Raw genomic sequence first — 14,974 nt, 5'->3', positions numbered from 1 at the left:
CCTGGGGCCGAGCCGGCTGCGCGGCCCCTCCAGGATTCCGCGTACTCGGCGCGGCGAGGCCGCCTGGAACTTCGGCCTCCGAAGCTGCCGACTCGGCTTGCCTTTAAAATGCAGAAACTCCCGGCCCACACCCCCGCCCCTCCGGCCGCCTCCTCCCCTTCCCCCTCCGCCCCCGCCCCGGCTCAGGCTCCTCCCAGAGCCCCGGGCGCGGGGGCCTCCCTGCCACCTGCCCGCTGCCCAGCCCACATGCAAAGCGTGACCGCCGGGGAAGGCAGGCGAGCGCGCGCCCACACCGGCCCTGCGCCGCGGCGACAGCGACAGCGACAGCGAGCAGCTCGCCTACTCCGTCCGTCTGCGCTTACCCAGCATGCACTTCCAGGCCCCGAGCTATCTCGGAGCTGCAGCCCCGGGGTCAGAGCGGCCGGAAGAAACAGGAAGTTTGGGACGGTCCTAGTCGTGGGGCCGGGAGTCCTAAACGCCGGGCCCTTTGCTTGGCTCTGCAGCTCCCTTCCCCCGCCCCCTCCCGCTGGCCGACTTCCCTGGGGTCCGTTTCGGGGGCTGGCCTGAACTCCAAAAATCCAGATGTGTTTGGGGGTCATTCAAGGCGCACTCCCAGGGTTCCCTTCGCCATAGCATCTCCAGGCTTTAGGGATCCAAGGGTGGGAACGGGAGGGAGTGCTCCCGCCCCGCGGGTGGGTGGGTGGTGGTAGGCCCAGAGGGTGGTTTGTCTTTTGCCCGCGGAGAGGGAGAAGGACGCTAGGTGGGGTGGAGGTTGAGGGCTGGAGATTAGCCTCCCACAGCTATCTCTTGGGCAGGTAGGGCAGAGGTTGAAACCAGGGTTACAGTCTTCCCCTCCCCTCTGCCAGTTAGCTTCTCTCTAATCTGCCCTCCGCACGGAGTAAGGCTGCCCCGTTATCCTTAGCAACCATCTCACTAACGTGCACTGCTGTTCACCAGGGCCGCCTGGGGCCAGGGAGAAAGGATGCCTAGCGCAGCCCCATTCCTCAGGCAGAAAAGGCGAAGGGCACGCCCTGTTGAAGGCGCTCTTCATCCACACACCGCTTTGGCCAGGCAAGAAAGGCTGGAGTCTCAGTACCCTTGGGCTCCCACTCAGTCCCCATCTTTGACCCATCTCCCTACTCAGCTATCTCCACCTGAGCCTCTCCCCGGCCTAGAGCTGAGAGGGGTGGGTCACGGCGGCTCCCAGTGGGCGGTACTGACCCGAGCATGCCACTTGGCCAATCCTTTTCGGGTTGTGCAGATGGGCCATTGGAATGGCCCGCAGTGCTCTTTCTCCTCTCATAGCCTTATGCTCCCAGCCGGGAACATCTCTCTCCCAGCTCACTAGGAGTTCCTAGATTTCCTGAGAAGAAAGCTGGCTGGTTAGGAGAACAAGGATGAATATTTTGGAAGTGAAGGTAAAATCTCATTGGATGTAGAATGATTGTGAGACTGTCACTGCAGTTTCTGCCCCAGACACCTCCAGGCAGAATTAATTGGTCTTTCCTCTGGGCTCCCATAGAGTAGGATTTATACCTCTATTATCACATTGTATTGTAACTATTTGTTTACATGTTTCTCCCCCCTGCTAGACTGTGAGCTCCTGGAGGGCAGAAACTATGTCTTATTTAGCTCTGCAGCTCCTCACACAGATCCTGGCTCACAAAAAGGCTGTTGAATAAATGAACCAGAAATGGAAGGGATTCAACTAGATGACCTCCAGGATCTTGTTAAACTCGAATCTTCTGTGATGCAATTTAAACCCGCACCCATAGTTACACTCACATACATGTAAACACAGACCAAATCGACAAACACTGTCATGCCACAGTCCGGGTGTCAGTGTAAGACCACTCCTTGGAAAGTGAACAGACGTTACATGATGCCAAGTAACTGGCCTTTTGAAAGTTGAATCTTCAAACCTAAACATCTGAAGTGTCGGCAACCAACATCGCAACTGGTTTGGCTGATTTTTTTTTTCACTGCCCTTCCTGACTTTTTAAGCAGACACAGCCCTACATGCAGAAACAGTGAACGTTTGAGCTGAAAGGGCCCTCTGAGAGGCTCTGCTGCAAGTCTCTTCATTTTACAACTGAGGTCCAAAGTCAGACAGGAGCAGAAATGGCAATCCCACAATCATGCCACTTGGAGTGTGCACATGTATGACACATGTTTGTATGCAGACACGACATGCACAACATGGGTGCATCCCTGAAACACGTGCCATCACTAGCTACACCCGGGTACACCCTCCCCCCACCACCCACCTAGCAAATGAGGATGACCCCACCTCAGAGTGGCTGCTGAGCAAGGAAGGCAGGGCAGGGGTCACCTGGGCCTAGGCAGCCCTCGCCAGAGTTCCAAGGGGACCGAGAAGCCTATAGGTCTGCAGCTGCCATTAGCGTGCCTGGCTCCCCTCGGCTCTCCTCTGTCTGCAGAGGGCGAGGAGAGGAGACATTCCGGGCTCATTCCAGTGAGCCGTGTGCGCGCTGCAGGCATGGTATGCGAGCAAGCGGCGCGCTTCCAGCTGCTGCCTTCGAGGGCTGACAGGCAACCCCCTCCCCCCAGACAAAACTCCTCACCCACTGCTGGCCTCTCTTTACATGGGCATGATTAAGGCAACCAGGACCATCGCAAGCCCTTTTCAAAAGGAGAGAAATTATGGCTTTTTCTCCACCTGGCCTGCCTACCTTTTCTTAGGGGGCTTTCCTCTCAGAACCACCTCCAAGTGGAAGCCCGGTCAGACTTAACCCACCCCCAAACCTCGCCTGCCTCTGCTAGCCCCCTTGCAGCAAGCTCCTTTAACATTCCGGTGGATAGCTTGTGCCCTCATCGTTGGTACCCACTCATTTCCCCCCATCAGGGTCATCTCTCCCACCTCCACCCCACTTAACATGAGCATCCCTTCCTTGCCTTTGTAGGGTGCTTTAGAGCTTTCAAAGTGTGTTTTATTTGACCTTTACCACCACCCCTAGCTTCATCTGACACATCAGGAGACTGAAGCTCAGAGAAGATAAGCACCTGCCCAAGATCACACAGCTAATACATGAGGATGGCGCATCTTTGACCATCAAAGGCACGTTTTGCCCACTCTGCCACCCTAATGTCCAGCTCCCTGAGGGGAGAGAGACGCCTTTCTGCTTCTTTTGGACCTCCAGGGTACCCGATGTAGCACAGACTTTGCACACAATGGGTGTTCTGAGGCCTGCGTAGACGACAGACCGATGATGCCAGCAGTCAGAGAATCCTGGAAGCTCCAGGAAGGGAGAGGCTCTTGCAGACCAAGGTGCGTGTACCACCCAAGTCTTTTCAGCAGCCCCCATCCCTTGCCTCTTCTCACTCCTAATTTGCCCCTAGAGAAGCAGTGCTCATGAATAAAGCTAATATTGGAACTAGTCGTATACTAGTTCAAGAGAGACTGTTGTCTGGATCCTTCTCTGCAGGGACGGATTGTGCCAATAGAATGCCCCAGGCCCCAGCCCTTTTCGTGCGGCAGGCTCAAACCGAGGGCGTCCCCCACCCCCGCACCCCCCTCCGGCCTTTATGAGTCTCAGCTGATTTCCCTTGAGGGCCGCCCCCCTCGGCAGCCCCCACCCCGCCCCCCACCAATCGGACTCCTTCACTGTACCTGGGCCCCGCCCCGACTGTCCTCAGGGGCGGGGCCAGCCCTAGGGCAAGCTGGGGCAGGAAGTGGTTGCAATTACACACTCCCGCCCCGCACTGGCTGCCACTGCCGGAGCGACAATGCTAACTCGGCCGGCCCCAAACGTCAGGGTAGGAGCTGGAAAAGAGCTCGGCCGGGGGCTCCTGGGCTGGAATGAATCTCCTTTCCTGAAGGAAGGGAGTTTCCAAGGCTGGGCAAGGCTGGAAGCCTCAACTGACTCCTGGTCACATCCAGGGTTGAAGGGAGGCGATCGTGGGTCTCTGTACCCATCCCAGCATGGCAACCACTAGGCACAATCGTCCCTTTTAAACCTGGCCACTTGCTAAAAGCAGCTTTCCCCTGCTGTTTGGGCCCCCTGCTTGCAACCGCCAGGACTGACGGCCCTGACCCCTCCTACCAGGGGAGGACAGGCTTTGATCCTCCACTGCTGCAAATCACCAGAGCACAGTGGCTTTATACCCCCTATTCCTCCCTAGTTTCTCGGGCATTCCCATCGGGGGCTGGCTCTTGGCCAGGTGGAGGGTGTGACTGGTGTGGCCAGAGCCATGTGCTAAGTACCACGTAGAGAGAGGGATGGGAGAGTGTGAGAACGTGTGGCTGGGACGGCTTCAGAACAACCTGGAGTGGGCTTTCACTGAGGGCATTTTTAGCTCAGCGAATTGGGGCTGCCTGAGAAGAATGGAGGGAGAACCGGGTCAGTGAAGAGACTGGAGAAATGAAGGGAATATGGGAGCATGGGAGGGAACGGGGGTGAGTGAACTAGTTAGGGTTAAAAAAGAAAAGGCCTAAAAACCCAGTGGATGCAATGGGGGCTCCTCTTTCCCCTTCACTAGCATCTTCTGCACGAAGTAGGTTCCTTCTGTATGTCGGCACTCAGTGACTGCCTTCTCAGCTTCAGAGCCTCCCTTTACATCCTACTGAAAACCTCACAGCACCCTCCTTTCCTTGTTCTATGGAAACTGCTCCTTCTCTCCCAGGCTAGGCTGCCCAGTCCGTTGAAGTAGTTTAGGGCTCATCTGGGAACTACCCAAAGAAGAGGGTCTCCCCTCCCCATCCCACCCATCCTGGCAGGAACCAAAGGCTTTGTGGACCAATTTGAGGGGCTACTGATCAGCAGCCTTTTCCCATGGGGTTTCAGGCTCCCAAGAGACTGGGAAGCTGAGTCATAGGCAACTTCATACTCTACAGACAACACAGCAAGAGAAAGAGGGAAGAGAAAATGAAAAAGGTGCAAAAAGACAAACCAGGGGGCAGGTTCATTACCTGGGGAGGTGAGGGGCAGAGGGACTCTTAGCCCTGCCTTAGTCTTGCTTCACTCATAGATGGAGATCAAAATCAGAAGGTGAATATGAAAGATGATGACAGGACACAGGATCAAATAAAGGAATAAAGATGGAGATGTTTTGTAAACTAGTAAGTTCTATATAGATATGAGGGATTACTATTATTGTTACTATGCATTATGAATTTTCATTTTGCTCCCATGGATCTGATTTATTCAGTGCTCTCTCCTTAATAGAGGAGCATGACACAGCCAGGTTAGCCTTGAGGCTTTTGTGGCCCTGAGTGAAGGTGTGTGTGTGTGTGTGTGTGTGTGTGTATGAGAAAGAGATTCAGAGATAGAGAGGGAGGGAAATGGGAGGGAGTGATTGGTTTTCCTTCAACATTTTCCCTTAGAAAGCTAGGGTTCTACTGAACGAGGAGTGATTTGAAGGGGAGAAGACCTCACAAATCACATGGCCAGGGAGAACCAGGAGACACGTCTTATTTTGTGTTATGAATGCACCTACTTTTTTAAAGCAATATTTTGTTTACTGGTTTATTTGGCTGCAGCAGGTCTTAGTTGTGGCATGTGGGATCTTTAGTTGCAGCCTGTGAACTCTTAGTAGCAGCATGTGGGATCTAGTTCCCCGACCAGGGATCAAACCCAGGTCCCCTGCAATGGGAGTGGGGAGTCTTAGCCACTGGACTGCCGGGGAAGTGCCATAGGAGACAAGTCTTGTTTGTCTCTGTACTCTCAACACCCAGAACAAACTCCTTCTGAGTGATGGAGAAAGGCTGCTAGAAGGAAGGAGTGATAGTTGCACCCATCCTTCTGCCTCCTCTGGTGTCCTAGTGCTGATTGTGGGCAGAAGAGTCTCAGCTGTCAGCTCTAGCTGTCATGTCCACCAGCCCCGCCTCCCAAGTGCTGCTATGTTCCTGCGAGTCTGTGACAGTCACTGTACCCCTGATGTCTCTGCCTCAACTAGGGGCTTGGTCTTTGGAGGTCCTTCACCCAGCCAAGGCCACTGGCACTACACATGTCATCGCTCTTTGATGCTTCACAGGACCCTCTCTCAGGCTCTTGCAAAGCGTCAGGACCATTCTGAACATCAGTGAAAAAACAAATGGGGTCATGGATGGGGAAGCACTTTGTGACCTGCGAAGCCCTCTACAAATGTAAGGGATTATTGCATTGCATCTCATAAAGAGCATTCTGACACTTCGAGGGTTGTAGTTATTTGGATTTTGGCAAACGGGAGTTTACCACATTATGAAATGTGTGTGTGTGTGGGGGGGGGTGTCTGCACAAGTGCATTTTCAGTGATAAGACCCACAGATAGAAACCTACTTGGCCAAGTAACACAAAGAGTCATTTAGACTGTGTAGAGCCATATTGGTAAGTTCACAAGAATTCCCTGGCCTTCTGTCTTTTTCAGTATACTTCTATATAGGTGCTCTCATCAGATTCTCCGCACAACACTATGGCACTGTTAAGTCCCTCCGACTTGAGTTCAGCAGAATAAAGCACACAGTGAGCTTCAAGGAATCTACTTTTGAGACTTGCAGGCTCTGAGAACTTTGCCTGGGAGAAATTTTCAGGCAGAGAAAAACATAGTCTGTGTAGGTCCTGGCAGGGTGCGTGAGACCCATGCCAACTTCCCTCCATTCTCTGACCCCACAGAGCGGCTCTACAATGCCTGCATAACGACCTCCAGACCAAGAAGAAGGCTCTCTTTCAGTCAGTCATTCAATCAACAAACAGTTTTTGAGTGCTTTCCCATCAGTGCCAGGCCTTCTGCTAGACCCTGGGGCAACAAAAGTGAAGAAGCCTTCATTGCTCACCATTCACCTCTTGCCTTGCAAGCAACATGTTTTGTAGCATCTTTCCCCCTTCAGGCTCTCCTTGCTGTTCATTTTATTTGGCAGAGAGAAGCCAGGGCTAATGGCTTTGAATCCAGCCCTGGTTGTTGGGTCTCTGATTGGGCAACAAGGGGCTCCTCTGGAGAGGGCAGTGCTCAGAACATCAAATGGTCTCTCAGACACGTGGCACAGGTATCACAAACCTCCAGAGGAGAAGCAAGCCTGATTCTTTTTTTTTTTTTCTTGTCCACAGCCTTGAAGAGTCAGGAGAAAAATCATGCGATTAGCATTGTGTTGGAACAGCATTCTCACCTCAGGTTTTGTCAGAGCAGACACTCTGGGTCTGGAAGTTCTCTCTGGGAAGTCCGGCTTAGGCTGTCACCTTTTGGTGGGGGGCAGTTTTTTTTAATTAATTTATTTATTTTAATTGGAGGCTAATTACTTTACAATATTGTAGTGGTTTTTGCCATACATTGACATGAATCAGCCATGGGTGTACATGTGTTCCCCATCCTGAACCCCCCTCCCACCTCCCTCCCCATCCCATCCCTCAGGGTCATCCCAGTGCACCAGCCCCAAGCACCCTGTCTCATGCATCGAACCTGGACTGGTGATCTGTTTCACATATGATAATATACATGTTTCAATGCTATTCTCTCAAATGAACCCACCCTCGCCTTCTCCCAGAGAGTCCAAAAGTCTGTTCTTTACATCTGTGTCTCTTTTGCTGTCTCGCATATAGGGTCATTGTTACCATCTTTCTACATTCCATATATATGCTTTAATATACTGTATTGGTGTTTTTCTTTCTGACTTAACTTCGCTCTGTATAATAGGCTCCAGTTTCATCCACCTCATTAGAACTGATTCAAATGCATTCTTTTTAATAGCTGAGTAATATTCCATTGTGTATATGTACCACTGCTTTCTTATTCATGTGTCTGCTGATGGACATCTAGGTTGCTTCCATGTCCCGGCTATTGTAAACAGTGCTGCGATGAGCATTGGGGTACACGTCTCTTTCAATTCTGGTTTCCTCAGTGTGTATGCCCAGCAGTGGGATTGCTGGGTCATGTGGCAGTTCTATTTCCAGTTTTTTAAGGAATCTCCACACTGTTCTCCATAGTGGCTGTCCTAGTTTGCATTTGGTGGGGGCAGTTAAAGGGTTGTCTTATTGGTCCCCGGTACATGGCCATGTGCACCCTTGGTGGGGAAATTCTAGTTAGCTAACTAACTAGAACATTGAAGCCGAATGATTTTCTGGATTTTGGAGTTTGCCAATTTAAACATTTTATTTATTTATTTATTTGTTTTTGGCTGTGCTGGGTCTTCATTGCTGCAAGGGCTTTTCTTTAGTTGTGGCGAGCGGGGGTTACTCTCCAGTTGTGGTGTGCGGGCTTCTCGTTGCAGTGGCTTCTCTTGTTGTGGAGCACAGGCTCTGGGCTTCAGCAGTTGCAGCACATGAGCTCAGCAGTGGCGGCTCCCGGGCTCCACTAGAGCACAGGCTCAGTAGCTGTGATACACGGGCTTGGCTACTCCATGGCATGTGGGATCTTCCCGGACCAGGACTGAACCTGTGTCTCTGGCATTGGCAGGTGAATTCTTTACCACTGAGCCACTAGGGAAACCCGGAATTAGCCAATTTAGTAAAAGTTAATTTTCAACTCCTTTCTTATTTAGCTTCTTGGTGTGGAAAAAACCCTTCTGACATATATGAACCCACTTCCCAGATTGTGAATAGAGTTTAATGAGCAACTCAATAGAATCTCTCCACTGACAGGGTGTCTTGCAGGGATTTGCCATCAGTGAATCCCAAACTGGGGTCCCTGAACCCATTAATAGCCTGAGAGAGAATCAATGAATTACGCTGGTATTTCATAAGGTCTAGTGAAACATACCAGCAGGTGGTTGCAGAGGTTAACTACAAAGGAGAGTGTTTTTGGCTTTGGCCAGAATTAAATGACTTTGGTGTGACTAGCTTGGGCTGATCTGAAGTTCTGGCCCAATTTTATATGTATCTGCTATATTATTCAATGAAAAATTATTACTTAAAATATATCCCATTTAAGTCGATAATTTTTTAATATTTATTTTTGATTTGGTTTATTTATTTAACTGAGATGGGTGGGTCTTAGTTGCGGTATGCAGGATATTTAGTTGCAGCATGAGGACTCTTAGTTGTGGCATGTAGAATCTAGTTCCCTGACCAGGACTCAAACTCAGGCTCCCTGCATTGGGAGCATGCAGTCTTAGTCACTGGACCACCAGGAGATAAATATTTTGAATACAGAGGGTTAAGAACACAGACCCTGAAGCCAGACTGCCTGGATTCAGATCCCAACTTCAAAACTTAGTAGGTGGGAGTGGATAAATTAATTGTGGTGCATCCATTCTAGGGAATATTATTCAGTCATAAAAAGGAATGAGGATACATGCTTCAATGCAGAGGAACCTCAATAACATGATACTGAAATAAAAGAAGATAGACACAAAAAGCCACATATTATATGGTTTCACTTAAATGAAATATTCTGAATAGGTAAATCTGTAGAAATAGAAAGCAGATGGGAAGTAGCCAGAGTCTGGGGGGAGGTCAAAGGGGAGCAATTTTTTAACAGGTATGGAGTTTCATTTTGGGGTGATGAAAATGTTTTGGAACTAGGCAGAGGAGGTTGTTGCACAATACTGTGAATGTACTAAATGCCAGGCAATTGCATACTTTATTATTTTTCAGTGTTGAATTTATTGTTAATGCCAACATTGACAAATATTTTCTAGATTTCTAATTTTTTAATATGGAATGTTTTTATAGAGCATTTTTTTTTTACTAAAGTATAGGTAATTTACAGTATTTTGATAGTTTCAAGTGTACACCAAGTATATTGGTTATACACACACATATATATTCTTTTAAAGATTCTTTTCCATTATCGATTTTTACAAGATATTAAGTAGTTTCCTGTGCTATACAGTAGGTCCTTGCTCTTTACCTATTTTACATATAGTAGTGTGTATATGTTAATCCCTAATTACTAATTTATTCCCCCCTCCGCACTGCATTGCACACATTAGTTAATTTAGGGACTTCCCAGGTGGTCCAGTGGTTAAGACTCTGGGCATCCACTGCAGAGGGAGTGGGTTTAAGCCCAGGTCAGGGAATTAAGATCCCACATGCCATGCGTTGTGGCCAAAAAGTAAAATAAAGCAAAGTTGTTATTTTATGTTATGTAAATTTAACCTCCATTTAAAAAACTTACTAGGACTTCACCAGTGGTTAAGATTCTGCCTTCCAGTGCAGAGGTCATGGGTTCAATCCCTGGTCAAGGAACTAAGATACCACATGGCATGGGGGGTGGTCAAAAAAAAAGTCACTAACTGGGCAACTTTGAGCAAGTCACTGAACCTTTATGTGCTTCAATTTCTTCATCTGTAAAAGGAGAAAATGATAATATTTACCTTAAGAAGTTATACTGAGTTATTATTTGTAAAATCCTTGCAACAGTGTATAGCACACACTAAGTTACATGTGTTTAAAATGGGGCCCGTGAAAATTCATAAAACCTCTGGCAGTGAAAATTTGGGGGGTCCCTGGGTGAAAATGAAAATGGAAAGAGTGCTCAATGTCTTTCAAGGGGTCGTCTAGGAATCCTCTGGTTCCAACTTCCCGGTAGCGACTATTGGAAATTCAGAGTATGAGAATCCACCTCAGACCTATTCAATTAAAGCCCAGGTGGGTGGGTGCCTTGGAATCTGAATTTTGACAGCACCACCCACAAGACTTGTGTATATTAAATTTGAGAAATTTTGGTGTTGGTATTTTTAAGAATATATATTTATTTGGTGGCATAGGGTCTTAGTTGTGACATGTGGGGTTGTTTTTTTTTTTTAGTTGTGGCACCTGTGATCTTTTATTTATTTATTTTTTTAGAGACATATTTAGGAACTGTATTTGGCATTTCTTTTTAAAATTTATTTATTTTTTGAATTTTATTTATTTTAATTGGAGGATAATTACAATATTGTGATGGCCTCTGCCATACATCAACATGAACAGGCCATAGGCATACCTGTGACCCCTCCCTCCTGAAACCCCTCCTACCTCCCTCCCCATTCCAGGTTGTCATGGAGCACCCGCTTTGGGTTCCCCTAGTTATTCAGCAAACTCCCACTGGCTATTTATTTTACATATGATAATATGTACATGTTTCAATGCTATTCTCTCAAATCATCCCACCCTCTCCTTCTCCTCTTGTGTCCAAACGGCTGTTCTTTATGTCAGCCTTTTAGATGCAGTATGTGAACTCATAGTTAAGGCATGTGGGATCTAGTTCTCTGACCAGGGATTGAACCCGAGCCTCCTGCATTGGGAGCATGGAGTCTTAGCCACTGGACCACCAGGACCACTGGAGAAGTCCTGGTATGAGCATTTAAACTGAGTAGGTACTGAAGGGAGAACACTGGCTTTCTAGCTTTTAAAAAAAAATCTAAATCCCAGGTCTCAACTTGTCTTTTTTATCTTGTGACTGCCTTCCCAAAATGGACAATTCTTCCTCTGGAGCCCCTTGAAGTTTAATGAGCAAGAACAGACACACAAGAATACATATAAACACACAGTCCTGAAATAAGCATGGTATCTTTACCAAGTTATCTATAGTAACAAAACCATGTGCTTACTCTAGTTTGCTCATGTCGGAAGTGCTATGCTGGGCTGTGCAGAGGACATAGTAACACATGGCCCTTGCCCTCCAGATATTTGCAAATTCTAAGAGAGAAGATGGCTACTGAAAAGGTTGGGGTATCCTGGGGGTGGATGATTTGAGAAGTGTGGTGTACAGGGGGGGAGGTTGAAGGGGGTGGGAAATGATAGAGTGTGGGTGAGACTTGAAGGGTCCCATGCCCCCACTGAACACCTACGGTCAAACAATCCCAAAGTATTCCTGGAGTGCTGCCTCCTCAAATACTGCTGGGCACTGTGGGGGATGCACCTTCTATGCCTATGACAAGGTGCCTGCCCTCAGATGGAGAGGTAGAACTAGGGCACAGAACACAGAAAAGAACTAACTGCTAAGCGGGGCTTACCTATGGGGTCAAGAGTTCAGAGGCAAAAGCATTCAGAGAAAGCTTCATGGAAGTGGGGCTTGAAGGATTTGGCCAGGTGAAGGGTGTCCTGTAGGCACACAGATAGGGGTGAGAATAGCATGTGTAGCTTCAGCAGGGCACGTCAATCTCGGGTCAGCATCCCCAAGCCGACACAGAACCACCACTACAACCAGAGGAACGCACTGCTCCAGGAACTGCAATTTGGGGAGTTCCCACTGAATGTGGGCCTCTGGGCTGAGAACTGTTCCTGAGCTTCTTCAGCCTCTTTGGAAGAAGAGGTAATAGTTTGACTGACTGAAAAGTCTAGCTACATTTTATTCCATTCTCCTCTTCAAAAATACACCTCTCTTTTTCTCTGTGTTTAGGTTGTGGCTTTTATTTCCAGGCTTGAATTCAGCAGGTGTTCCCAAGTTCTGAACTCTTTAAAAACTCCTCACGTTAAACACAATAACCAGAAAACTATTATGGGATGTCCACTGGAGGTCAGGCACTTTACGAAGTACTTAACATACAGAACTCATTTGACCATTGAAACATTTTCAGGAGATATTAGGTCCCATGTTATACATGAGGAAACTGAGGCTCAGAAAGAAGTGGAGTGTCCAAAGTAATATCGCTAGGAAGTGGCAGAGTCAGGATTCAAACCACATCTGTCTAACTTCAGAGACTGTATGAAACCACTAAATGGGAAGAGAAAGACTAAAAAGGACCAAGATTTAAAACTGAGTGTTTAATGTTTTTTTCCCTTTTTTTGGCTGAGCGGCATGCGGGATCTTAGTTCCTAGACCAGGGATCGGACCCATGCTCCCTGTAGTGGAAGCTTGTGACTCTAACCAGTGGACCACCAGAGAATTCTGCTAAAACTGAGTCTTTAATAACTGGCTAGGAGGAAAACCAACTCTGGGCCTCAGTTTCCCCACTATAAAATAAAGAGGTTGGATTAGATCATCCATTCATTCACTTAACAAACACTTGTTGAGGGCCAACTCCATGCCAGGGTGGACAACATCGGTAAGGGAGGACGGAGGCTGTGATACACAGATGAGAAATACTGGGTTCCTTCATCCAAGGAAGGGAAAATCTGGTTGGAAAGATAGATAGGCAGAGCATAGAAGTGCTAAGTAAAGGGACCAATTCAGAACTGTGGGGTCAGGGAGTCGGGGAGAAGAGGTGGCAGGAAAGAGCAGGCTTGAGTCATGGTTGAGTACCATTTCAACAAGCTGAGAAGGGCATAGACAAAGCTGAGGGGACAGTCAAGGAAGCGCTGGTCTTGTCCAAGGAATGCCAAGAGGGCCAGTTTGGTGAGAACAGAAGCCCTGTGAGGGACATGGAAGGAAAGAAGGCTGGAATCAAACCGGGGAGGGCCCTGAAAGTTAGGTGAGGACTCATGGACTTGATTTTGTTGGCAGCCTGCAGTCACAGCCAGTTTTTCAGGAGGGCAGTTGATTTCTTCGAGTTCCTTCCACCTCTAACACTGTCTGTTTGATTAAGAACCTTGTTAAGTGCCTAGGAGTCTTCAGGAGGGGAGGAGGCTTGATCTGGAGAGGGCTCCGGGGTGATTTTAGCCCCCTTCCTCATTTCCCGCCCCCCGCCCTGCAGCTATAAAATCCAGAAAGATTGTTAGTTGTTTACAGAGTTAAGTTTAACCAGACACACTGTCTCCCCATCTAGACCCGGGGCTCTGAGAGGGCAGAAACCAGGCCTTCCTCAGCTGCAGTGAGCTGCTGGAATGCATCTCCAGCAGCAACCTGCGGCAATAAGGTGCATTTGAAATTTATACGAATACCGGCAATGAATTGCTCTCTGTGGCCCTACCCAGAAGATAAGTGAAACACTGGAAAGCACATAGTGTGTGTAAGTCACAGTCAGTCTAGTACCAGCCCCATTCTTTCCCCAGATTTGCAAGTCTCTTTCTGAACCCTGATCTCTGGTCTGCTTTCAAGTAGGGTGACTTAGCATGAGTCCTTTGACAGGCTTGAGACCCTAGGTTCCAAACCTGACTTCACCTTCAACTGACTTCACCTTCAACTGCAGGGACTGAAGGGATGACCAGAAGCTGCAAATCTGTTTCATTCTGACACTCTAAAGATCTAAACCACTGGGATTTTATTGTTGTTGTTGTCATAGGACTGGGCTGTTTTACCAGAGAGACAAGGCCTGTGATTGCAGAACAAAGCAGAGAATTGAAGCAATTATCCTATGAATTTAGCCAGAGGTTTGGTTTGGGGCCTAAATTACCCTGGGACACCCCCCCCCACAATGCCCTGTTTTGTCTGGTCAGCTCACGAAGACAGGGCTCAGGCCAGGGTCACCCCTAAATCTCTGTGCCACATCTAGGGGGGCTGGTGGTGCCAACGCTAATAATAACAACTCTTGTATGAGCCTAGTAGTTTACAGTGTACAAAATTCTTTCCCATCCATTATTTCATTTGATGCTCAGGTGTGTGCCTGTGAGGGAAGTATGACAGGTGCATTGATTTCTATATTTTAGAGCATGGGGAAGACCCAAAACACATTACCTGGCACAAGGCTTGCACTGCTTAAATTCTAGGGCTTGCCTGAGGTCCCACTGCTAGCTATCGACAAGACAGAACTGACAAGACAGAACTGGGATGGGGTTCTTAGAACTCTCCAAACAATCCTCTTTCCATTACAACAAGCTGCCTCTCTGAGTCCAGCTGTTATTGATGGGAGAAACAACTAGAAAAACAAATCTGCCTGAAAGGGAATATTTTTGACATGAAATGGAGGCCCCATACCATATTAAAAGGCGCTCCATATGTGGAAACAGGACTACTGAGGTTGAATCCTGGTTCGGGAATTCACTAGCCATGTGACCTTCAGCTAGCTGCTCAGAGCCGCTCCTGGCCTCAGTTTCCTCAATTAAAAAATCAAGAGCTGCAGTGAGAAACAAATGAAATAACACAACTGAAAGGGCTTTGTAAACACTCCGATGTTGTACAAAGATAAGGTATTATGATGATGATATTGTGGTTCTAGCCTCAAATAAAATAATCATTTAAATCTGCATTCTTTACAAGGTTTCCCACAACTCTCCCTACCCTGCTCCTTGGTTTCCCATCATCT

At 48.1% G+C, this 14,974-nt stretch overlaps 1 long non-coding RNA gene across 1 annotated transcript; it reads right to left on the bottom strand.

Annotated features, from left to right (window-relative positions):
* Window positions 1–10,116: 10,116 nt before the first annotated feature.
* On the bottom strand, window positions 10,117–14,761 carry LOC122434762. The gene is made up of 3 exons (XR_006267448.1): window positions 14,647–14,761; window positions 11,867–11,954; window positions 10,117–10,214 (listed from the first exon to the last, which is right to left on the bottom strand). It is a non-coding gene; the product is annotated as an uncharacterized LOC122434762 (long non-coding RNA).
* Between the last annotated feature and the right edge of the window lie 213 nt (window positions 14,762–14,974).

Source organism: Cervus canadensis, chromosome X, assembly GCF_019320065.1.
Source record: "Cervus canadensis isolate Bull #8, Minnesota chromosome X, ASM1932006v1, whole genome shotgun sequence".
In the NCBI taxonomy this organism is placed as follows: Eukaryota; Metazoa; Chordata; class Mammalia; order Artiodactyla; family Cervidae; genus Cervus; species Cervus canadensis.
Note: the sequence above shows the minus strand (reverse complement) of the source record. Positions and strands in the feature narration are given on the sequence as shown.